Source organism: Coturnix japonica, chromosome 6 (genome assembly GCF_001577835.2).
Source record: "Coturnix japonica isolate 7356 chromosome 6, Coturnix japonica 2.1, whole genome shotgun sequence".
Classification (NCBI taxonomy): Eukaryota; Metazoa; Chordata; class Aves; order Galliformes; family Phasianidae; genus Coturnix; species Coturnix japonica.
Window position 1 is genome coordinate 18,600,478 of NC_029521.1, and position 25,024 is coordinate 18,625,501.

At 36.7% G+C, this 25,024-nt stretch overlaps 1 protein-coding gene across 2 annotated transcripts in view; it reads left to right on the plus strand.

Annotated features, from left to right (window-relative positions):
* The first annotated feature begins 974 nt into the window (after window positions 1-974).
* Window positions 975-25,024, plus strand: part of LOC107315944 (heparan sulfate glucosamine 3-O-sulfotransferase 1-like) — a 33,794-nt gene continuing 9,744 nt past the window's right edge. Inside the window, exon 1 of one of the 2 annotated variants that reach the window (XM_015866896.2) lies at window positions 975-1,457. The gene's annotated coding sequence lies outside the window, so the exon portion shown is untranslated. Of the gene's footprint in view, window positions 1,458-1,547; window positions 2,018-25,024 lie in introns of those variants that run through there. The other variant, XM_032445521.1, reaches the window with a different exon arrangement.

Genomic DNA, 25,024 nt, shown 5'->3' on the forward strand with positions numbered 1-25,024 from the left:
GCTATAAGTGCAAATCACAATGCAACCTCAGCTGTGGAGTTGCAAGTAATTACTCTTGTTAGTCGTATACAAAATCTACAGCATAGTGGGAAAGGAAAAATAACATTTTCCTTTCCTCACACAGCTTGAATGATTATCTAATGAAGGATTTGTGACAATTTGGGGGACCTCTCTATGTGCAGCTTATGAATTCTGTTTGATACTCAGGAATCTCTATATATAGCTGTGTCAGGCTGAAAATACTTGCTTTCACAAGAGGTGACAGGAGAAATTTTTGCTCCTGGCACATGATCAATAAAGAATTGGTGATCTATTCAAATGGAGTCCCTTGAAGCATACAGATGCTAACAGGTAGGCAACCTTGGTTTGTGGATGAGGTAAGGAAGTAATAAATAGGTGATGAACCATCTGTTCTACACTAACTTAATTGACTGATTGTGGAACTGCCTAGGAAGACACGAGGCTAAAAGAGGAAGCGCCTCTTGCTTTGGTACAAACATTATGTGTAACTAGTAGTACTACAGGGGCTACTGGCCATGTGGGACTTTGATGTATTTGTGGAGTGGAAAAACAGTGGAATGTCAGTATGTTTCTTGTAGATCTGTGTTTAACAGCTATTCCAAAAGCCTTAAAGTCAAAGTTTTGCTTATTTATTCCTACTGTGGTTGAACTCCAGGTCCAGTGTGACCCGACTTTAAATAAATCGATGTAAGGGAACTCGGAAAGCCCTGTGCTCAGCCACACTAGTGCTGGGCAACTAGTCGAAGAGTCAGCGGTGCTGCAGGGCCGGAGCAGTTCTCGTGCGCACGGCAGGAGGTTGCAGACAGAGGGCTGTTTCTAGCAACTGGCCGGCCGGTTGTTCTCCCCGCGCTGGAGGGTTTGGGCTACTTGTAGCATACTGTTCATGAAGTGTCGGCTGCCACACGGAGGTTAAGCGGCATTTCTGCCCTCAGGGTTCTTGCGTTGCCCGTCTCTACTTCTCGGTGGGCAGCTCGGGGATGTCGTGGCCGCCTTCCACGGCCAGGGCGTCTGCTGGGCTGCGAGCACGCTTAGCCCGTCACCGCTGCTGTTACCCCGCGAGGTGGGGGATCTCCCCGGGAAGCTGCTTCGTGCTGCCCGCGACCCGACTCGCCGCTGTGCGAGAGCTGCGGCCGCTAAGCGCCGACGGTGCTCCGAGCGGGCGGCTCCCTTCGGGCAGCGGATCTGAACTCCGGGAGAAGGGAGCTGCGCTCTCCCACCCCCTCCCAGCCCTGCTCTGCTCGGCGTGCCTCCTCCTCTGGTCACCGGACTGATGAATTAATCATGATGGGGCTGCTGTTAATGCATTTATGCGGAGCGGGCTGTGCCGCCGGCTCGCTGCGTAGCGCGGCGGGGTGAGGGAGTGAGGAAATCTCCGCCAGCCGCGCGGAGCCGAGGCAGCGGCTGCAGCCGCAGCTCTCTCCATGGCTCCGGAGGAGGTAATGAGAGCCGGGACTCGTCCCCTCGTTCGCCTGCGCTCGGGGAAGGGGTTGGGCTGCGGGTGGGGGCACGGTGCTGGCGGGGCAGCTTGAAGCCGCCGGGTGGGGGCACAAATGCTCCTGGTACCGCGGAGGACCTTTCCCCCGCGATGTAGCGCTCTCTCGGCATAACTGCGGGAGCAGGGCTCACTTTTGTCGCCGCTGACGCTGTCAAAAACGCTGTGGCTTCAGCGGTAACGACACGGAGCTCCCTCCCTCTGTCAGCCCGCCGGGTCACCGCTCCGAGCGAGACGTTAACCGCTGGTAATCCATTAGCTTCGTGCTCCCCGCTTGCGCGAGAGTGATGAAGACTCGCTAATTAATTTACATGCGAGGAAATTATCTCCGAGCGAAGGAGAAATACCCCGTTGCACCTGCTCCGTCGAGACTTGCCATCTGAATCTGGAGGAGAGCTATAAATCATGTAAAGTGTTGGCGGTGGAGTCGGCTTTTGAGTGCTGTAGGATTATGTATCCAAATGCTGAATTTATATTTCCCACTAGGAAAAGACTGAAACTCAGGTCAGATAAAAGCTGCATCATTTCATTTAAAGCTAAACTGTACTTGTTTATTGTAATTCCAGTGCGGATTTTCCTTTGGAAAGTACTGTCAGAACATGTAATGATTTACACATTACAGCCTGAGATCTCTGGCAGACTTGGAAGTGGTTGGCAGTGTGAGGATGATGCTTTAGATTATTTTTGCTTTACATGGGAAGACTTAGAATAACCAGACTGCTATATTTTACTTTTAACTTTTGGTTTGTAAAAAATTCTGCATATGTAAGGGAGAAAACTTGATCTGGGGAGACCACAACTTATATTGAGAGTGCTGACTTTCTCAACTACAGAAGCCAAAATCTGTGTGATATCTGCTTTATTTTCATCCTTTGAGAAAATGGTTAAAATGTGATGAGCTGCTTCCAAGAGTTCTGCTTTCTGCATGCGAGCTGGTACTGGAATAGTTCTTGACACTTGTCTATTAGAGGAGATCAACTGGGGAGAACTACTGTTCAGTAAGATTCTTGGTGTTAGATGTACTTATTCTTGAGGCAGGTATTTCTTCATAAATCAGGAAAAGGGGTTTTCAAAGTGATGAGATCATGGTTTCATATTGTAGAATTTATTAACAATTTAGTTTCATGGCACAAGTGAATTTTACAATACTTGGGTAGTTTTGTTGCTGGCAAAACTGGACTGAGGCTTTGTAATTGCTGAACTAATTTAAAGTGAGGTTAATTATTTTTATATTCTAGTATATTTTTGATAATATTGTAAATAGCAAATGTTACTGTGTTCTATTTTTCTGTAAAAGTACTGCTTTCTAATTAGAAAGACATTATGTGTTGACGATGGAGACTGCTGATTGCGTTAAGTCATGTAATCAGAGTGAGGGTAGGAGGGAGGCTGTTTTTGATAGCAGTGGCACGTGTGATTTGCAAGTTTCATCAGTTGTAGCCTTACTTTAGCAGTGTGAATTCATGTTGGAAAAGGAGCTTAACTAAGAAGATAAACTATTACTAACCCAGAAATTTAAGAGATAAGAAAGAACATATGAGCTAAGCTAACTGCATACTTTTAAAACCATACTGTCCATAGTTGTCCTGCCATAGCTTTACAGCAATAGAATAAGGGAACAAAAAATAAGCACAAGTATAAAGGAGACTAGTAAGAGGGGAATACGGACTCTTTCTGTCAATTCCATTTGCTTCAGTACTGCATGCTGTTATTGAACTAAGTCAAATATATATCACTTTATATCATTTAAGGTGGAATCCTCTGTTCAGCCTATAACAAAGGGAGCAAAAAAGATTCTGTTGATGATGTTAGAGATCAGATGACATTCAGTAAAGGTGGAGTCCACTGGCTTTATTCTTGAACTTGAAATGAGAGCAATCTGTTTGTTTTGGTTTGGTTTGTTGTTTTTTTTTTCTGATTCTTCTAACTGGAGATGATGTGGTGAACTCCCTAAAGTGACTGAAGTGTAGGAAATGCTTCCAATTTACTGGTCTGAGATAGCACCAACATAAAAATATCTTTTCTCTGTTTAATAGACAAATTACACATGGATAATGCCAAAGTTCTGAAAAAAAAAATAGGGATTTGAACATTGCTTAAGTTCTAGTCTTGTATAGATTTGCGGCAAAACTTGAGTTGAGCTCAAGTTCAAGTTACAGTGTGTACAGTGTCATGACTGTGTTTGATACAATGCATTGTGGGTATGGTCAGTTCAGTGAATGGCAGGTTTGAGCTCCACTTGCAACAGGTTGAGCATATTTTTTCTGTCATGGACCCATAGTGCTGCACATTTATTTATAGACATAGACATGGAGCAGAGGTAGCTGACTGCAGCCCTGCTTGTTATTCTCTTAATGGTATCCAAATAACTATTTAACAACTAGTTCATACCTGCAGTTTTTGAACAACTATGTTCTGTGGCTGTTTGTGGATGACATGCTGCTCTTGACGTAAGAAAACATCTGAGTGGATCATTTGATGATTAATGTCAAATTGTGTGTATTGTAGTGGAGGATGGTTAGCTGTAAGTCTTAGCAGAAACTTATGTAAAGTTTTCATATAGCAACTTCAGCACAAGAAGGATGCTGCCAGAATTTTAGGCTTAAGTGTGCTAATTTCAGTCAAATTCTTTTTTTGGATATTCATATAGTAAGCAGAAAACTAGCGTGGATGACAAATATTTAACGAAGACCAAAAGAGGCAGTATAATTTTTGTATTTTTACAATGCACTGCTCTGTTCAGTTGCTGATTAAATCTTTTGATTTCAAGGACAGCTTTTAGCTATCCACTTTGATAGAATACTCTAAAGAAACATGCAAGGTAGTGGGAAAATATGTTAAGTCTTAAGACTGTTTTCTCTTAAACTTCAAAAGTTAATTTTAGCCCTGTCATAGCCCCAGTTGAACTTTACTGGGAAGTAGGGGGAGCAGAAGAGGGAGCAGTTCTTCATCGTAGCAGTTCAGGGCAGAAGAAGGGGCTTTTCTGTTTGGAAACAGCCCTATCTAATCCCAGTCATAAACTGGCCACAGTCTCTCTTAGAGCTACTCAAGTACTTTGCCCTGTTGTTCTTTCCGAAAAAAAAGTTTCAGAACCTCTCACCCAGTGTTTAGAAGTTTCTTTTAACTTGCAGCCTAAATACATTCTTTGATTCTAGTTTGCAGAGTCTCTATATTGTTATTTAAGGACAACTCCTTGGTGTGTAGCCTTCAATAAACCATAAACATTGATCATGTGCTTTTCACAGCTTTTATGTGCTAAGATCAAAGAATTCTGAGCAAGCACCTCTTAGCTTGAGTAAAACTGGATAGGAAGACTCAGAGCCTGGTAGGCTGGTTTTCCTGAATTCGGAACATATCTTACCTGCATTTAACACTGTACTCCTGAAGTGATTCCCAAAAGTCTTAAATAACATTGCTAATGCTTTCCTTGGTAAACTGAAAATCAGATATTGGTGAAGACAGTTTGTTCTATGGGTACATGCCAAGTCTTGCAATAGAGGTGTGACTTCTCTTTTCCTGTTGTTCTGAAATGCTTAGATGGCATGTAATTGTAGAAATTCTGTTGTTTGTGCTTATGTGACTTTGAAGAATTTCTACATGTTTTCCAGTTTCTAATGCAGTGATCCCAAAGATTCTCCAGTATCCACTGTAGGATGATGAGAACCTCCAGTTTTTATACAACGCCTCTACTTTTTGCCAAGTTCACAAAAGAGCACATGACATAAAGTCAGTCTGAACAAAGATTTTAAAACTTTGTTCATTATGTTACCTATAATCTGTTTTGTATCTACTTTATTTTTCTTATACCTTTATCTTTTCCAACTCAGTTTATGTGTGATGCTGTATCAAATTCTTTGCTGAAATTTGGAGAATTACAAAAGAATTACAAAAGATTAACTTTTTTGTTCCAGATTGGCATCTCCCTTTTAAACTGTGTTAAAATTATCCAGTGGTTTGTGTCGCTTTTTTTTTTTTTTTTTTCCTTTATTGTCAGTTACATTTTAAATTAAAAAAAAAACTTCCACGCTTTAAAGGATAGAATCATAGAATGACCTGGGTTAGAAGGGACCTCAAGGATCATGAAGTTCCAACCCCCCTGCCTGGCAGGGCCACCAAACTTCCACAATTACTAGATCAGGTTGCCCAGGGCCCCATCCAACCTGGCCTTGAACACCTCCAAGGACACGGCATCTACAACCTCCCTGGGCAGCCTGTTCCAGGGCCTAACCACTCTCCTAGTAAAGAACTTCCCCCTAACATCCAGCCTAAATCTACCCTCTTTCAACTTAAATCCATCAGCCCTTTTGAAGAGTTTACTCCCTTCCTGGATGTAGGTTCCCTTCAGGTACTGAAAGGCTGCATTGCGGTCACGCCGCAGCCTTCTTTTCTCCAGGCTGAACAAGCCCAGCTCCCTCAGCCTGTCTTCATAGGGGAGGTGCTCCAGTCCCCTAATCATCTTTGTCGCTCTCCTCTGGACCATTTCCAACAGCTCCACGTCTTTCTTGTACTGAGGGCTCCATACCTGGACACAGTACTTCAGATGGGGCCTCACAAGAGCAGAGTAAAGAGGGAGAATCACCTCCCTGTCCCTGCTGGCCACCCCTCTCCTGATGGAGCCCAGGATACCATTTGCCTTCCTAGCTGCAAGAGCACACTGCTGGCTCGTTAAGTTTCTCGTCCATCAGTACCCCATACATTCCATCCATACAGGATAACAATTACCTAAGTTTCTTTCTGCCGCCACACTTAAGCAGAACATTATGTACTTTCCAGTCTACTCTCTGCTTTGATCTAGTTCACCATTCTGGATCTACTCATCATTTATAAAGTGCGTAACCCTACAGATTTCTGCTGGTGTTACAAAGATTCTTTGTAAATTTCTACTTTGCATCCTATCTAAATGGCTCAAAAGAGCCTATGGGCTTGATGTGGGCATTTTGACACACGAAGATCTGAAATTTATTGTGAAATTCAGTTGAATTAACCAGGCAACAGCTGAAGTTCACAAAGCCTAAGTGACTTTTCATTCATTTTTATGAGTAGCGTACTTTAAGTTTGAAGAATCCAAAGATTTTTAAGCATATGCTTGATGCAAGTGGTGAGCAAATCTGGCTGAGGGGATTTGATCTAGGCTTATAAATACCTGAGGGGGCCATAGTGGCAAGGCTGGTCTCTTTTTAGTAGTGCGTGGGGACAGGACTAGGGGTAATGGGCTAAAACTTCAGCATAGGAAGTTCACATGAATGTGTGAAAGAACTTCTTTACAGTGAGGGTGGCAGAGCACTGGAACAGGCTGCCCAGGGAGGTGGTAGAGTCTTCTTCTCTGGAGATATTAAAGACCTGACTGGACGCCTACCCATGCGACGTGGTGTAGGGAAACTGCTTTGGCAGGGGGGTTGGACTTGATGATCTCTAGAGGTCCCTTCCAACCCCTACAATTCTGTGATTCTGTGAAAACTGCATCTGTATTTCACATATATTCTTATTTTGCTATACATCTCCTCTGCCAGCAGATGAGAAACTGGAGAACCTTCAATGTAAGTTAAGCTTAACATTTCTAGGGTTATATTCAGCACGTTGTTTAAGCATGGTCTATAGTCAAGCTGTTTTGCCTCAGGAAAACTGATTCAATGTTGCTTGAAAAGAGTTTTCTGTTAGCTTATGAAGTCACTAGTATATCCACTTATGGCTAAAAAGCTGTGTTTTCCTTGTGTGAGGAAAAGGAACTTTTTCATCAACTGAAGGTTTTCTGTTTACAGAACGTTGCAAAAGGTAATGCTTAAATATTGAAACTGCTTTATTTTTTTCTCTTTGGTCATAGCTTCTAAGTTGAAATGAACAATTAGGAATGAAAGAGGGGCACACGTACTGACTTGCAACTCAAGCATTCAACTCAGTTTCCAAAATCAGTATAAGGGCATATGCATCATCTGGATTTCAGAAAAGCAACTGTTTTGTGTTGTGTTTTTTGTTGTTGTTGTTATTGTTGTTGTTGTTGTTTTCTTGTTGGCATTCTTCTTATCTCTAGACATGTGCTTAACTTGGAAAGGCAAGAGGAAGTCCTTTTTACTAATTCTATAAAAAAGGGGAAAGTTATTAGATAAAATTTTGCATGTTACCTACAGAACAATGCAAATAGTATAAAATTCTTTTTCCCCACTACTGTACTTTTGAGTATTAAACAACTATTCTGTGTATTACATATAAGTCTCTTGAAGTAAAATATCTTTGATAGGCACTAAGATGCATCTATCTTGATAGATGGTAAAATACCAGTTAGGAGAGAGACTGCTCCTGAGTGGTGAATGAATAAAGTAATCCAAGTACTGAGCATAGATTGTTCCTAGATGCAGAGAAACTGGACTGGTTCTCTTGTCATAATTTTGCATTTCAGTTGTTCTACTGGGTAAAAATATCACAGACGTAATGATGTTTAATACGTCTTCTGAAGCAGGTTGGTGATGTTACTCCTGGAAGGAAACAGCATTGGGACAATATATTTTTAGATCAGGAAATCAGATAGGAGTTTGAATTTTGATATAAACTTGTTTAAAGTGTTTACAGGGCACAGAGAATGTTGCATCCCTTGGAATCCAAATTCAATTCTTACAATTCTTACAATTTTTAAGGAACAAAGACACAAAGTTTCATTCTGGAAACTTGAATAACATCATCTCTCTTTGGTAATGGAGTCAGATGTAGTTTTCCTTGAATTTATCTGTTGACTGTTACAAAGGAGAATTTTAAAAAGATTCATTCAGAATAAATCTTCAGCTTACAAACAGTATGTCAGTTTTAATTTCCATTTTTGTAGAAGATAAGTCACATGTATGAAGAAGGATTTTTTGACTCTTCTGTTTTCGCACTGCTCAGCTACAAACTTTCCCTCCAGCAATCAGTTGGCAGTTATGAGCTTGAAGATTATTTCTGGAAGGAAAAGGTCTATAGTTCTACTTCAACAGTAAGATTAAAAGTAACTGTCGTCTGTTTCCCTGGCTTTTTAACTAGTTAAAATTATGGCCATATGAACACCATATTTCTAAACATTTTATTCAGAAGGCAGATATTATTAAATGAAATGCAGCAAACCCTGCTCAACTGTGGTTTGTAACATTAAAATAAATTTTTACTAGAACTTGAATTAAGTGTTGATAGCTTCTTGATAGTCTGATTCCTTAAAATAAGCCATACGCTAATATTGTAATAAAATGTTTTGTCTTGTGACCTTATCATATCTGAAGAAAACAGATAATCTTCACTATAAGAGCTTGTGTTAGAGTTCCCTCATATTAATTCCAACATTGCCATACTTCTCATATCATTAATAAAGGAGGTCACTGTTGGGTTTAAGACAGAAAATCATTTGCAGTTGACAGCTTTGGCACTTGCTAGTGATAAATTCCTAAGATACATTATGAAAATAGCCAATTTTTTATTTTTTTCCCCTGAAGTTGCAAGTTAGACACCTCTAAGACCTAATCCCCAAACATTTGATTCTATTAGTCTGAGTGATTCCATTGTGCTTCCTTTGTACAACATACTACCTTTAGTTTATTCTGTAAATGAATAGCTAAATTTAGTAAGGTGTCTTTTTTAAAATCTGTTTACTTAATTCACAGAGTTCTATTTTACAATTTTGATTAAATTCAATATTTTTTTAAATGTTGAGTCTTTCATGGCAGTGGTGCTGGCCACTTTTGCATCATTGACATTCTGGCTATTTTTTCCATCACTTTATATCACATGTTAATGAAATATCTCCAGAATGCATATGTTCTGTTCTGCTTCTTGGGATTTCTACAATCAAAACCTGACATGTGCAGTGGAGAATGAAGAAAAAGGAAAGCCTTGTTATTTTCATACTCTACTGAATTCTAACATTAACTCCAAAATTCTGGATCCTGAAGATCCATACTTGTACATTCCAGAAAAACCTGAGAGATTTGGCCTGTGTAGTAGGCCAGCTGAATGCTTTTGTTTTTTTTACCCTTCCTTTACTTATCTCTCAACAAGAAAATATGGAAGTTGAATTTATTCACTTGAACATTCTCTGCCTGTTTTTTTTTGTGTGTGTGTTTTTTGTTTGTTTGTTTGTTTTGTTGTTGGTGGTGGTGGTGGTTGTTTTTTTGTTTTAGTTTTTGGTTGTTTTTTGTTGTTGTTGTTGTTTTGGTTTGGGTTTTTTGTTTGTTTTGTTTTTTGTTTTTGTTTGTTTGTTTTTTTGCTTATCTCTCATCTCCCATATCCTGGCAACTTAAATAGTACTACTTATAGTATATGGAAAATTCAAAACTAAATTTATCTTGAAAAGGGGACTGTTAATGTAATTGTGTGCAGATTTTTAGAAAACTGAATTACTGTAAATTAGTCATTAAAGAGTTGTTCTTCCAGAGTCAGACAACCAGATATTCAGGTAATAGTATTGTATCTCTTCTATTTTGAATTCCCGTGTGGTTATATGCAAAGAATGTTGTGTTGTAGTACTCCAAGGAATTATTCTAGTTTGCTTCTCTAATGAAGCAGCTTCTTTAATCTAACAGAAGTCAATAGGAATGCACAAGCTTCTAACATTGCTGTTTATTACTTACTGGGTGATATTTGAATTTGTGCTTGCTTGTACTAGAAGGAAGTGCTGTTAGAGTGCACTGTTCTTTTCTGTAAAAACTATAATATTCAGTGTATAACATTTCCATTAAACAGGCAATATTATACATATATTGATTATGGCCAATCCAGAATATTGCTCCAATACTGCACCAATTTTGCTATAGTTTGATTTGTGAGGAAGAGAATAAATGTAAAGTTCTGAAATTGGCTGTTTTGGTGGAGATAATTTTGCATTTATCTATAAAAGATTCCTTAATAAGAAAAAAAGAACATTGGGATTACAGAGTAAAACATGTTAAGTCTAAGGATGCTATCTGTGTATTGCTATTTTCAGAGACTCTGCTGTATGATCATGTGCTGTTGGTCTTGTTCCTGTGAAAAATAGTAGTGTAGTCCATTTTTTTGTTTGTATATCTTGTAGTCCATTTTTTTGTTTGTAGATCTTAATGAGGAGAATAAGACTATAATGATGTTTCTTTATTAATTTCTTTTTTGAAACAGATATATATGGTAAGGTGCTATATAGAAAGCTTTGAGTGTTTCAGTTTCATAACTTATTTAATGAGCCTTTGTTGAACAGTATGCGTCATGTACAGTGCTTTAAATCAACTGTGGTGTGTAACAAGTGAGTTTGTTTTTACCACTTGTAGTGAACTATGCTTACATGAGGAGATAAGATATGTTAGTAATATAGATCTTGACATACACTTTTGGATGGAGTTTTCATGTTGAAACACAGTTTCATCTTGCTATTTCATAGAATCAAAGAATTATCATTCAGGTTGGAAAAACCCTTCATCAGGTGTCAGTGGGGCCTGCCAAGTCCTGACACTAAACTGTGTTCCTTAGTGACACATCCATGAGGGTTCACTCAGTGTTACTCAAACAGGTATCGCAGAAGAAGGTTCTACCCACCTCCTGGTGGTGGCTTTTTTCCCTTACTTTATATATAATACCAATACTTATAATGCTTCTATTTTGTTTTTAGAAGACATCTTATTCTGTATCAATGCGGGAGGATGATGCAATATAATTGTTTTATCTTTAGGGTTTTTTTTACATTTCTTTTTATTTCTATTTTCCTGCTAATTTCCTTGCAAGCTTCCTTTTAAGCAGTCTATTTTCAGACTTTTTTCTTTTATATCTATGTGTGGTTCCCTTGACATGTATTTACAATATTATATTTTTGTCTCTCTGGATTTTTTATTTTGTTTTTATTTAATCTTCCCCACACTGCGCTGTCTTTCAGTCTTCCAGATATGGATTTATGAGTTCTAGATGGAACCTCAAACCCTGTCAAGCTGCAGGTTTTGATTTGTGCTTCCTGGGATGGAATTTTGTTCTGAAATATTTTTCAGTTTGTCAAAGCTCTACTTGTTCACTGCTATCTTGACAAAATCAATAATTCAGTGGTTAGGGTGTTTACCTGCTTTTTGGATTGCGGTAAACTGGGAGGATCGGGGTTCTGCCTTGACCAATTTTGTTTATATATTGCACTGTACATTCCATTTATTGTTAAGAAATGTCTTATACTCCAGAAGAAACTGTTTAGTTTAGCATCTGGCTTTTTTGGTCATCAATGCTTTCACTGACCAGCTGTAGATGTAAATCAACTTTGTATCTGGGATATTTTTTTTTTATTGTTGTTGTTGCAGCTTAAAGTGAAACACTTTGTAAGTACTGGATTCCAAAGACATAGATGTGCCTGTAATTCAGGGTTTTGTTTTTTTTTCTAAAAAATTCTTCAGCATATTACTGTCAATTCAGTGTATGCGTGTTGATCTTAGAGATGCTGAAGTCATTGGTGTTTATTAACTTTTGTATGTATGTGAGCATTCAAATTTAAACTAAGCTAAGCATTCAATTTAGGATCAATAGATACAGAAACCTTCTTCCTTGTCTCTGTTTGATTTCAGTGCCAATATTATTTCTTAAGAAATCTATTTACACACAGTATAATATATTTTAAATTTAATTTGAGCATGTAGAGTTTTTTTTGTGGTTATTTGACCTCAGATTTTTATCTGGCAAGATGTACTGTGTCCAAGAACAGTTACATCCTATACCCAAGTCAGAACCACATTATCTGCTAGTGAATGTGCAGACAGGTAAAAGTACTATTGCACCTTCTTGCCAAAGCAGACTTAACTTGCTGCACATGAAGATGATCATTTAAGTGGAGAGTAAACAAAATCTAAGAAGATTTGGTGTACTCTTCCTTCTGGGGAGAGAAAAGTGTAAAACTTTAAACAGCACGGCGGAAAGATAAATTTTAATGTAGATGAGTAACATTAATCTCGGATGTTCATCTGAGTGATATTATCCAGTGATAAATTACGTACTGTCCTGTTCTAATAGTCTGCTCTCATTGGACTTTTAATGTAGTAATCCAGTTTCTCCATGTCATCAATATAAGAGTGGACTGTCTTTGTCTGCAGGTCCATTCATTTTCTTGCCAATCTCTCTTAGAACACTCCATTTCTAAGTATGATCTTCTCTGTCCTTCATGAGACTCTGCACTTGGTGCAGAAAATGCAAGAACCAGTAATCTTTTTTGCAACTTCTGGACCTGGTTTTATTCTTGAATCAGAAAAATAGGGCTGAGATTGGCTGTCAGAAGCTGAGCTTTCTGGTGTGAATAATCAACAGCTGGCCTGCAGTTATGTGTGGAACAGTTCAACTGGTAAGCCTTGTTATGGAAAACTTGTTTTGTTATCCTGGTAACTGGGGTCTGAAATCCTGGAAGAGGTAGCCTTAAGAGTATTAGAGTATTATTATTATTATTATTATTATTATTATTAGAGTATTCTTAGCCTAAGAGTATTCTTAGAGGTGAATATGCATGCTCTAAGAATGTGATAGTGGTGTAATGTTGATCCAGTGTTAGCCAGTCCAGTGTTAGAAGCTGGGGAAAGGATAGATCCTTAAGCCAATGTTGATGAAATTATTTTAGATATATGCCACTTTCCAACCATGTCTGTCTTATGCTGAAGGTAGAGTAGGGTGAAGAAAACAAAATCTCCACAGTACAAAGGGGCAATTCTGACTCTGTCATGACAACATCAGAGACACATGAAATTAATTTTGGGAACATGCACATGCTTCCCATGGTCAATTCTTTGGGATTGAAAAGTGAGGTGTATTTTTTGTCTATTGTAAATGCTTATCTTTTTCCCCTCTCTTCATTTGCAGCTTAAATAAATTCTTTGTTCAATTGTTTCTGAGACTGGTGTAAGTAAGTAACACCTGCTAACACCTGAAATTCTTGCTGTTTGCTTTTAAACTAAGTAGCCAATTCCCTTTCTTCTCTCTGTCTTTGTTGTTTTTTTTCCAAGCACAGTGAATATTTTGTAAAAGAGAGCATGCATGCCCAAAATATCACTTTAACATTAAAATTTTTAAATTGAAACCTTTATTTTTCTGTTTTAACATATAGTGTCAGTGTATATACTGTTTTTCCCCCTCTATTTGTCAGAAGGATTAGCACAATGTAACACAAGATTTTACTAGATAGATCTTGTTTCTTTACTAATGACCTCTACTCCTTTACTGTATGTTTTGTTTGAAATTGCTGACAGTAAGAATAGGATGTCACTGAAGGAAAAAATTGTCTCTTTGGAAGGCTAACAGAAGAACAATTCCATAGACTTGAAGTGTCACAAATGAACAGACATAGTTTTCGTTGCTTGCACCTTCTTTACAGTAAAAAAGCAAACTGATCAAGTTATTTAGTGTGCTTCTTGGATAACTACAATTGCAGTGATGAAGTGTAAGTGGACAGATGTGAAAATAGTAAAAGTGTTTTAGCATTTAAGAGTACATGCTTTTGGAATTCTTCCTCAAAAAGCATGATGTTGCTGTTTTTTGTACTTTGAATAAAGTCAGCTCTATTTGTAAAAATGCTAACTGAAGCTGGTGAACCACTGCCTTTAAGAAGCACCAAAACAGAGGTATGCTACTGTAAAGAGATGTTACACTCAGCTAAGGAGTTTTGCTGAATAATTACTAGAATAGAGGAAAATGTCACAAAGGTGAGAATGGGTGAAATATTCATCATTTTGCATGAGCAACTACTTTAAGTGTAAATTCAAACACTGCTTTGTGAAGTCTTTAAGTGGAATGCTAGAAGATGGCAGTAAAGTCAAAACAGAAAACGATTGACTGCTTGTGTCTCCTGGTGTAAGGATAAGTGGAATTTAGACTCTGTAAAAAAGCAAGATTTCATCAGATACTGAGTTCCATCATCTGTTTGTTTCCTTATTCTGAAGAAATCTCAAAAGCACTGTAATTTATGTGGCTGTTTAGGTCAGTTGTAGTCAAGTTAGTCTTGCCTTTAGCAAGTACTGACTCTTCCTGCTAAAATAATAAAGATCAGAATGGAAGAAGCTACTTCATAACACTGTGAGGAATTTCACCTCTGATCTCAGTAATTGTTCCTATGAGATCTCTAGAATCAAAACTTCAATTTTCTCACATTCATTTTATTTATTTGGGTTTTTTTAAGAGCATGAGGAGCACTTTAGTGTGCTGGGGAAATTATTAAATCTCCCCAGTACAGTCTAACACTTGAAAGGCTTACATCAGTCTCTGAAATATGAGAGAACCCAGCAGAGGTAAATCCAGCGAGGAAAGGGCTGAGCATCTCTTGAATCTGACTTGTTAGACAACTGTTCAATAGCAAGGCTTGTAATCGCCCATAAAACTTTTGTTATGTTGTAACTGGGAAGAGATTAATTACATTTCTTATGATGTTGTTTTACAAATTTTGAAGCTATGGTAATAAGGAATTTTATCCTGACTGGCATAAAAATGAGTCTGTAATGTACAGCATATGTAATGATATTTATCTACTCAATGTGTTGTTTCTTGTGCTATTTTGACTTATTGTACACATGCATACTTAAAACCAGTTACAAAACTGGCATTTCATATCTGTTTCTCTTAATGCAAAGATCTCTTTTCTATTCCCTCACAATCCTTAAGAGAGTTTGTTCTTTGGAATTATGTTGTATGTATTCGCAGAACATAGATATTGGGTAGTTTGGAGTAATTATTTCATTTAACAGTGTTAAAACTAGCTTGGATCTTATTCTGTTCCTTAAAAATGAACTGTAAATATTCTTTAGAAAATGCTATTTGAAATGCTATTTTATGAACTGTAAATATACTTTAGATTATAGGATCATACAAAAATTCAGCTTGGAAGAAAAAAATCTTCATGATTGAGTGATACATACAAAAATAATTATTAAACTGCCAAAAAAAAAAAAAAAAAAAAAAAGAAAGAAAAGAAAAGAAATCTGCATGTGTTTAAATACAATCAAAAGGTTCACATGAGATGTAACTATTTAACTTTAGACTTGAATTTACAGCTTCTTTCCTGAAATAAATTTTTTTCTAGCTGAGGTTTCTTGATATTTAATGGATTTTTCCTGCTTTATTCACCAACATGTCAATGTTAATGGGAAATATTCACAGTATCCATGGTCAGCTGATAGATAAAATTCATCTCATCATGGACTGAGGTCACATTAAGTAAATCCCTTGTCCAAATGCAGGCCACATAAGTCATTAAACTTTTATGTAGATTATAAATATGCAAATAGAGCTTGCTTCCCATAGGGAGGAGAAGACTTCCTGTGTGTGCACTAATGAGTTTGCACACATTATGTCTCTCATGTCAGGACACACTGAATCTGGTGCTGGTGCATTTTCAGTTTGGTATGAGTGATTTTATGCGTGTCTGCTAATGTGTATAAGACTGTAGCTCTTTTGTTAGCTACATATGGGACTATTCTGTGTGTAAACCTTGCCTTTTGCTAGTACTAGTAGAAGACAGCAGTTTTGGATAAGCTCAGATATAGACTGGAAGTGTAATTATCTCTGAAACATAATGTTTTAAAAAAAAAAAAAAAAAGTTGAAGAGTAATATGAGAATACCAGTCCTTAAAATGAACTTGTATACATTTCTTCATATAGGCTTGTTAATCCATTACCTGTCCAGGTAATAGATCTTCAGTTTATCACTGAAGGAAAAACTATTTTCTGTTTAGGTTTTAAAATACAATCTAAGTGGGTTTTGTTTTGGTTTTTTTTTTTAAAGTATGGTTTTACCTCAAAAGCAGGCTTGCATAAATACAGGCAGGTTTTTTTCTGGACAGAGACGTGCTTTATAACTTACCCTGCACAGAAAAGGTCGTATTAATATTAGAGTTTGGGCAGGAGAACTACTTCTAGTTCTACAAGGTCCAAATTAAAACCAGGATTGTTTCTTAGAGGGTGCACACCATTGTTTCTTAAAAACAGTGTACTGTGGTGGATAAAAAATCTCTGGTACATTAGTTTTCTTTTTTAATATGTCTCTTTGTTGCCAATGGCATCTGTGGATCCCTTTACTTCAGCAGATGAGACAATTCAATAATTAGTCAAGACTTACTGTTTCCAGTCTAGTCTATGTTATAACGTGTTGAAAATTCCTCCACTTTTCAGTCTTTTTAATGTAGAGCCCCCTAGAGTGGGCTTTTTTAGTGCCTCTGGCATATGCAAATAGCATTTTCTATTGTGTTCTTAGACCGTTTTAAAAAATTACACGACTATATTTCTTGTGCAAAATTGCAAAAGGTAAGATTTTTTACAATTATGTAAAGATCTCCATTTTTAAAGGANGTGAATAAAAGGCATAGGTGGATAAGAACAATTACAACCAGCAACTAGATATGGATAAGTGTTTGTTATATTTAAAGAATTTGAGCATGACTTATAAATGATCAAAAGCTTGCTTGACTGAGATGCTGTTCCTTGTGAAGTGACGTTTTGCTCTGTGTCGAAGGTGGCCTTTCAGTCACCTCTAGTAGTTCTAAAAATGCCTTTGTTGTCTGAAGATTTCTTTCAGAAAGGATTCACTTTCAGTATGTATTCCAGATCCTTTCCTACTCAGCTGAGAGAACCAGTACTTATTTAGTAGTAAGATTTATTTCCCAGTCCAGTCCAGCTTTATTGTCCTGCATGCAGGGTACTTAAGAAAAAATAAAAATGAGTGAGATTTCAGCTATTGTAAGAAAACTGCATGCTTTTGTTTGTGTTCTTTACTATTTTACAGTGTGCTTTTAAATTCAAATCTGGGACTACTGGGTCAGGGTGCACAAATGTCAAAGATTTTTGCCTACAAGAGTTGTAGACAAAACATAAAAGTCAACAGGTAGATTAAAAAACAACAACAACAGCAACAACAAGAACAAGAACAACAAAAACAAGGAGATGGGATTAACATTAAGAAACAATAAAATAGTAAATACTACTTCAGCTGAGATAACTTTGCAGGTATTTTCTAGGAGCTTTTGTGTGCAGAAGGGCACAGGAGAAAACTTCAGTCTACCTGCATGTGAAGGAACAGGCAGCAGAAAAAATATATGATTGAATGATGATGAGTTAAAAATGGCAGCAAGCAAGGCTAAAGTTATGAAGCATAGAACACCGTATTAAAGTTTATGAAAAAAGTTGTGTGTTAATCTGGCACAGTATTTTCTGCTATCTTTAAACTGTAGCAACTGCAGAATCCAAATGTTATATTTAAAGATCAGAGCCTTCTGAAAATACATTTGATTCTTTCTGTCCTTTTGTGTGAGGTTGTTGAAATTTTCACTCTGAATGGCTACTGCCATGCTTAATTAGCAGCCAGATCGTAAGAGAAACTGCTTCTTCACCAACTGCGACCAGCAGGTATTGACAAGAAAGCTATGTAAACTCTATAAATGACTGCCAGTGTGCTTTAAACAGCAGAAAAATATATTCACTTCAATGTCCCTCAGGCATTTAGCTTTATATATTACAGCAGCTTTCACTGGAATTTTTTCGCATGGAGCTTGTGAACCAGCAAAAATCTATAGATAATGCTTCAGCAGTTTGAAAGACTCCTCATTTTTATTGGTAGAGTTTTGTTGATATTAACTCTGTGGGTCCAGATTTTTTACAGAGGAACAGAAAAACAAAAAGGATGCATTCTTTTTTTTTCTTTTGTCTTCCACTGTATGGGAGACTTTTAGATCCATTTGTTTTGTATCACTTTTTCTTCCAGGTATCAGTACAAAAGCCTTAAAGCTGTTCTTTTCGCATAACAGCATGTTCTCTCTACTGTTGTGGAATTTTTAATTGTGCTACTAATATAATTATGATAAGCAGCATACACATATCCATACTCATATACACATGAACTTAGAATCCTTATTTAATCATTATTAAATTCTGCAATGTATGTGTACATGAAAGCATCCCAACCTGTATAAAAAATGTTATGGAAGTAAGATTCATAAAGGTTCTTTGCACACACATCACACTGCTTTGGAGAATGCAGTGCATTTGTACCTTGATTAATTATGAAGTCATCTGTAAGTTACTAATGTAAGTGAACTTGTGAACAATTTTGGAGAATTTCTCTTTATAAAACTGAAAATGAATACACGTTTTTTTACACTTAATCAAAGACATATCTGTGTGAATTGTTAACTGCATGAATTCAAGAATGCTATACTTTGCACCAAAGCTGCCAATGCATCTTACAAACCAAAGTTAGTAAGATATTTTTAGTATTCCCAATTTTGAGTAGGTGCAACTTGTAACTATATTTTTGTAGGTTGCATAAGAAAGTTATGTAGTATCTATCATTGGAAGTTTTTTAAGGTCAGGTTATACAAACATTTGTCAAGAATGATTTCAATATAGTTGATCCTGCCTTGGGGCAGAGAGACAGACTAAGTGACCACCTGGGGTTCCCTCTGGCCTGTTTTCTGTGAGCCTGTGGCATTGTGATGTCACATATTATAGATCAGCATATAAAAGTGGCATGGGTATAAAAGTTTATTTTTGCTATTTTATCCTCTTATCTTTCTTAGGCTCAGAAAAGGAGAGTAGTTCCTAAGTAATTATGGAAACTTGAAATACCATTTAATTGGAAGCTATATTCCAAGACCTACCTTTAGACTCATAAATAACAGAGTAAATGAAAGAGGTAAAAGCAGAGCAGCATAGATGAGAATATGAAAGTTTGGTAAATTAACTCTTTTTTTTTTCTTTTTTTTTTCTTTTTTTTTTTTTTTTAAATATATCGTAAAAGGCGTTTATCCATAAAGACAAGAGAAAATATTGCTATGAGGAAGGAAGACTTGCACTGCCTGGCAGACTTTTGGAGACTTGAATGTCAGACCAGATAGTGTAAAGTATGAAGTTCCAACCATGGTGGTTACTGAGAATTCATAGCTTCAGTAAATTCAGCACACTCTTAAGGCATATTCAAGAGCTGTAACGCTGACTACTGAACTACAAAGTCAATTATCTTGTCCCAAAGGTATTCTGTTTGTGCACTTATAACTGGAGGTGAAAGAGCTGAACTTGGAAAGATCATAGTGTAAGAATATTGCTTTCATTTCATCTATAAAAAAGACAATATATTTGTCAGAGTTGTTAGTCTTTACTAATTCTTGATATTAATGGCATTATTGTTCAGGCTGTTCTGTGAAGTTTATAAAAATCATTTGCAGCCTCTACTGTATGCCTTATCCTGTTGACAGAACAAAACTGTGAAGTTACCTTTAGGATTTTTCAAAGCTATAGATGGTGGCAGGTGGCAAGCAACACCACACGCCTCTGCAGCTATGCCTGCAATTTATTATCAACTCAGAATACTTCTCAGACTCTTAAAAAACACGAGAGAGAGAGAGAACTCACGGGGGATAGTTTTAAACTGGAGTTTAAAAGTGTATTTCCTTCTTGGGAAAAGGATAGAATAGCTGGAGGATAAGAGGAGAAAATACAGGCACTATTCCTGAAGGGAGAATTGTCCTGATGGAGAAAACTGGTTCTCAGACACATACTCAAGTGTCACGCTCAGTCACACTCGAAGTAATTGACTGTTCTCCCAAAACCTGTGTAAGTGTCCTAACTGAAGCTCATCAAATGTGTTTTAACAAAGTAAAGTTTTTTAGAAACATTCAAGTATTTCTATTTGGTTTTTATGGAAGGAAAGTCAGTTTATAAACTTTGCTTATTTATAAGGCTTAGCAGTAGTGATCTTTAGTACAGGTTGCAGATTCAATTAACATGACTTAATTTCTGTGTGTTGTTTCTTTCATTCAAAAGAGTCCAAGCCTAGTAGAAATTAACCAGAGTTAAGCCTCTTTTGAAACAGTATCTCAAGCAAAAGAGATTTTTTCATACATTGATTCTTGTAGTGTGCCTTACCCATAAGCCTGACCGTATCTGAAGCCTGGTAATAATGCTTATCTGCGCCTATGCATGCAAGTTTATCTTATTAGATGACTTCAGTTGCCTAAAATATATTTTGGGTAATGGAATCCCCACAAATATTACTTAGTTTTGTTGTGTTTTTTTTAAAGTTGATTCTGTTTAATATTGTCACCTAATATTTCTGTTGTTGAAATATGTATACTATTAAGCATAAGTTGTCAAGGGCTCCCTTTAAATGCTAATGAATAATAATGGCTGCAAGTATTTAGGTTTTTGCAGCTGACCCATTTTTAGGAATTTTTGCAACACCCACAGATTCAAAATACAGACTACTCCATTTATAGAGTACTCATTAAAAATGAAACAGCAGTTTAATACAGGAATAGTCAAGAGGTCACTGGAAGTCCCTGCAGCATAGGACTAAAGCATTTATTTGTCATACTATATACCATTTGTTATCTGTAAGATTGAAAACCGGTAACATGTAGGTAATGTAATCTGTTTGCTACCTCATGTATATATATACATATAGGATTATCTTTCTTATTGGTAGTAGTAGTATTAAAATTGTAATAGTACTGGTGATAGTAAGCATGTAAGCGAACAATCACTTTCATATAAAATGAGACAATATTTTGCTGCATTGAAAAATATTTAACATACATTCTGTGTTTGCCAGTGAATCTAATTAGAAACACACAACCATTTAAATATGTATATATTTCTAATTGCGTTGCATTGGACAAAGTAAGGGTGTTATTAAAAATATGGTAAAGACTTTTGTTGTAACAAAGTTCAGGAGTCTTGGTGGGACAGGTTCCAGTGCAGGTGTGATTTTTCTTTGCAGTATGAAGGGGAAACAGTTTACAAGAAAATGTTGGGACTGTTTTTGTTAGAATAGGAAAAGGAATAAATGCCTAGAAGTTGCCATTTCAATGGCAATAAAGTTAAGCAGGTTAAAATACATTCAAAACCAGAGTGTCTTTTTTTTTCACCAGAACTGCAAAAGAAATAAAAAATATCCCTGTGGGGATTCTTTATGTACAGTTTTCCAGGAGATGTTTTGTGTCATCTTACCTATTTTCCTCTTCAGAGCTTGGTAAACCCAGGTGGAAATTAGGACAAATTTGTTTTACACCGATGTAGTTCACAGAGCAAAAATTGCAACATACCTTGGAAGCCCAAAGGAAGTTACATTTCTAAATTGTTCTGTAGAATTTGTTTTTTATTAATGAAAACTGTATATACAGATTCAAAGTCTAGCTTCTGCATTTTTATGGTAATAGTCAGTTTCTGGTAAAGGTTTGGTAAATCCGTTGAGCAGTGATTTTACAACCAGAGAGAGTAGTTCTTAATTGCACATAAAACAATAGAAAGGAACTTGGATGGTACGTGCTGATAATAAGAGAATAATTTTGGCCTCAGTAACACACGATTTTGATTCTCCTGATCGGTGTCTAAAATATCTCTTTTTCTTACCCTACTGAAAGTTACAGCTAACATCATGTAAGTCTAGAACACTCCTTTATTTTGGTTTCTTTCATGTATGAGATTTGCAGTCATTCCCTCTTTTATCTGCCTTCAGCTAAATTCCTTGCTGAACCTCTTTCTGAGAAGGAAAGATTTATTGCTTGATTGACTTAGATAATCCATAATTTATCTGAAAATTAACTTCATCTTTTGGCTGTCTTTTATGTTATCATCTCTGCAGTGAATAGAGGCTGTGAGAAAATGAGAAGACTCACTGGGCATGCGATACTAAAGAGACAGCTGAAAAAATGTTTAAAAGTATATTTATAGTAGTTTTCAGCTAGAGTAATCTGGAAACTGCTTCTATTATACAATACTTCCAAAAAACAATTATGCATGTTTATTTTCTAGAATCGTACAGTATGAATTTTATTGCTTGAACTATAATATTGCATAGGCAGATACATCCAGTGTTTTCTTGGTCATCTCACCATTGTTGGGAGGTATACATGCTTCTCAGTCTTGAAATAGAGGCACAGAACTAAGTGTAGGTGTGTGTCACCCTTTGATTGAGTTTTTGTGCTGTATATTTACAAATTTGCCAATATGCCTAGTTGTTTTGCTTTTTGTAGTTTCCTTTGTCTTCACCACTCCTTTCTTCTTTTACTACCAGCTTTGCACTGCTTTGTTATATGTTATAATTTTAAATACGTCACATTCAATTTATCTTGCCTACTTAGGGGTGCAGGAGATCCATAAAACATCTTTACGAAATGGGTTTGATTTCATGTCTTATTTCACTGAAATTTGATTTCTGAAGCATTCTCAGGCCGTGACCCACAATTATATTATTTGTCTTTTTAATGTCAGGAGAAGTATAGTTGCTTTTTATGTATGTTTTTGATGTGTTACTTTCTAATTTCTTGCATAATTTTTTGTAAGTTCCATAGTATAGGAATCAATACTTTTATCACGTTTAATTATTGAACCTCTTGTTTCTCACACCCACATGCTACAGTGTTGTTTTTATTCTAACGTCTTGACTCTAATGTCAAAAATTTTCTTTGAACTCTGATTTGTATCTATAAACTCAGAGCAACTGACTTCTTTTGTCTAGAATTCCCTTCAAGGCATCAGTAGGTGTGACAGCTTTCCAAGTGCATCCATATCAGACTTTCCCCCTGGGCAGAAAGGTTCTGGAAGAAATTTAACCTGCCTTTAATATAAATGTTGTTTAAGATTAAAATGTATTTTCACTGTTAGATGCTATAAGGAGTAATTGGGATGAGAGCGTGAAAATATTTCAGCTAGGAAACGTTGAACTAGACATCTAAGGTTAAAATTCAGCATTAAAGTTGTAAAATAATATATACAATGTATAGTTCCAAGAGAAAATACTATCTTCTCTCAAGAGACAAAACAATTGCTTTAAACCCAAGCTAGCATCAATAAGTGGAAGCTTACACTACATATTTGCATTACCTTTTTCAGCATACTATAAACAGAAATATCTATTCTGTATTTTGCAGTTCCAAATTAAATTTTGAATCCAGATTTATTTTCCCCTGTAGACATGTTTTTAAGGTAAGAGGACTGAACATTCATAATCAGAGTGCAGAAAAAAATCCTTGGCTGCCACAGAATTAAACATTATGTTGCTTTAAATAGAAGTAGGTATTTTTCACAAATGGATCTGGGAGCAAATATTGTTGTTAATGTGCTGTGCAAAGGCCTTTATGTATAACTGACCAACTGGTGAGATACTAAGTGCTGAGAGCAGGAGAAGGGTGGACAGGTAATAAGTAATGCTGATGTTTCAGCAGAGACCTGAAATAAATTTCACACTAATCTTCACAGAATGCTGTATGTTTGAGCAGCAAAGATATTGAAGGCGTAAGATCTCAAGTCTTATGAGTGGCTGAAGGAACTGGGATTATTTAGTTTGGAAACAAAGATGCTCAGGAGAGACCTTACCATTCTCTCTAGCTACCTGAGAGGAGGTTGTAGTGAGGTGGGGTGTTGGCCTCTTCTCCTAGGTAACTAGTGACAGGATGAGAAGTAATGACCTTAAGTTGCACCAGAGGTTCAGACTGTATATTGGGAAACATTTCTTATGAGAAAGAGTGGTATTGCAATGGAACAGGCTGCCCAGGGAGGTGGTGAAGTCTCCATTCCTGGGGGTGTTCAAAAAATGTATAGATCTGGCACTGAGTTACACAGTCTGGTTGGCATGGTGGTGATAGGTTGACAGTTGGACTAGATGATCTTAGTGGGGTTTTTAAACCCTAAAATAAACAAACAAAAAAAATATAGAATTGTTAAATGAAGTTCTTCTGAAACAGAGCAAGACTTGGATATGTATCAGCAGATGCAAACAGGTAAATTGCAAATATTAATTGGAGAGTCATTGTGCATATTCTAGTATGTTTTTTATTTAATGCTGAGTTTGAAAGTAGTTGCTTTAGTGTATAAAAACGGCCAGTCTTCGGTTGAGTTCTCAGCTATCCTTGAATTACAAAAGCCTCAAATATTCACTACCTGTAGAGTTTAAATCACACTTTATGTAGGGAATTAAGATTCTCTCATCTTACATTCAGAACTATCTGACTTCATTTTATTAACAGAATAAAGTACTATTCACTGTGAGTAATGGCTACAGAACAGAACCTCTTTCTGATTTTATGTGCATTTAGGCAGTCATATTTGAAGGTGTTGGTTTGGCGCTTCACTTGCTCCTTTTTTCTGAGCCTCACTGGTTCTGCAAATTACCTGGCATTCAGCTGTTGTCATTTGCTCTTGAAAAAGTTTGAAGTAACTGTTAAGCTATTGATGAAGGATGCTGCAGGAAGCATACAGAAAATATTTCTGTTACTCCTCTAAAAAAACTCAATATGCTTTGAAAATGGAAAAGATAGTGTGCTTAGAGGTAAAATACAGAGTGAGATAACTGCACTGTGATTAGAGTCTTAAGGAACCAGTTACAGTATATATTTATTTATTTATTATTTCCGCATTATTTATTTATTTATTATTTAAAATCATTTCATGCAAGCACCCACAACCTTGCTTTATGCTTATGCTTTAGGCGCTTTGGTGGTAATGGAAAATAGCTAAAAGGAAAACAAAGGCTGATCCTCAGCTTTTCTCGTTTTAAATTTCTCAAGAAAAAAGCAAACGTGGACTAAAAAACAGCATGGC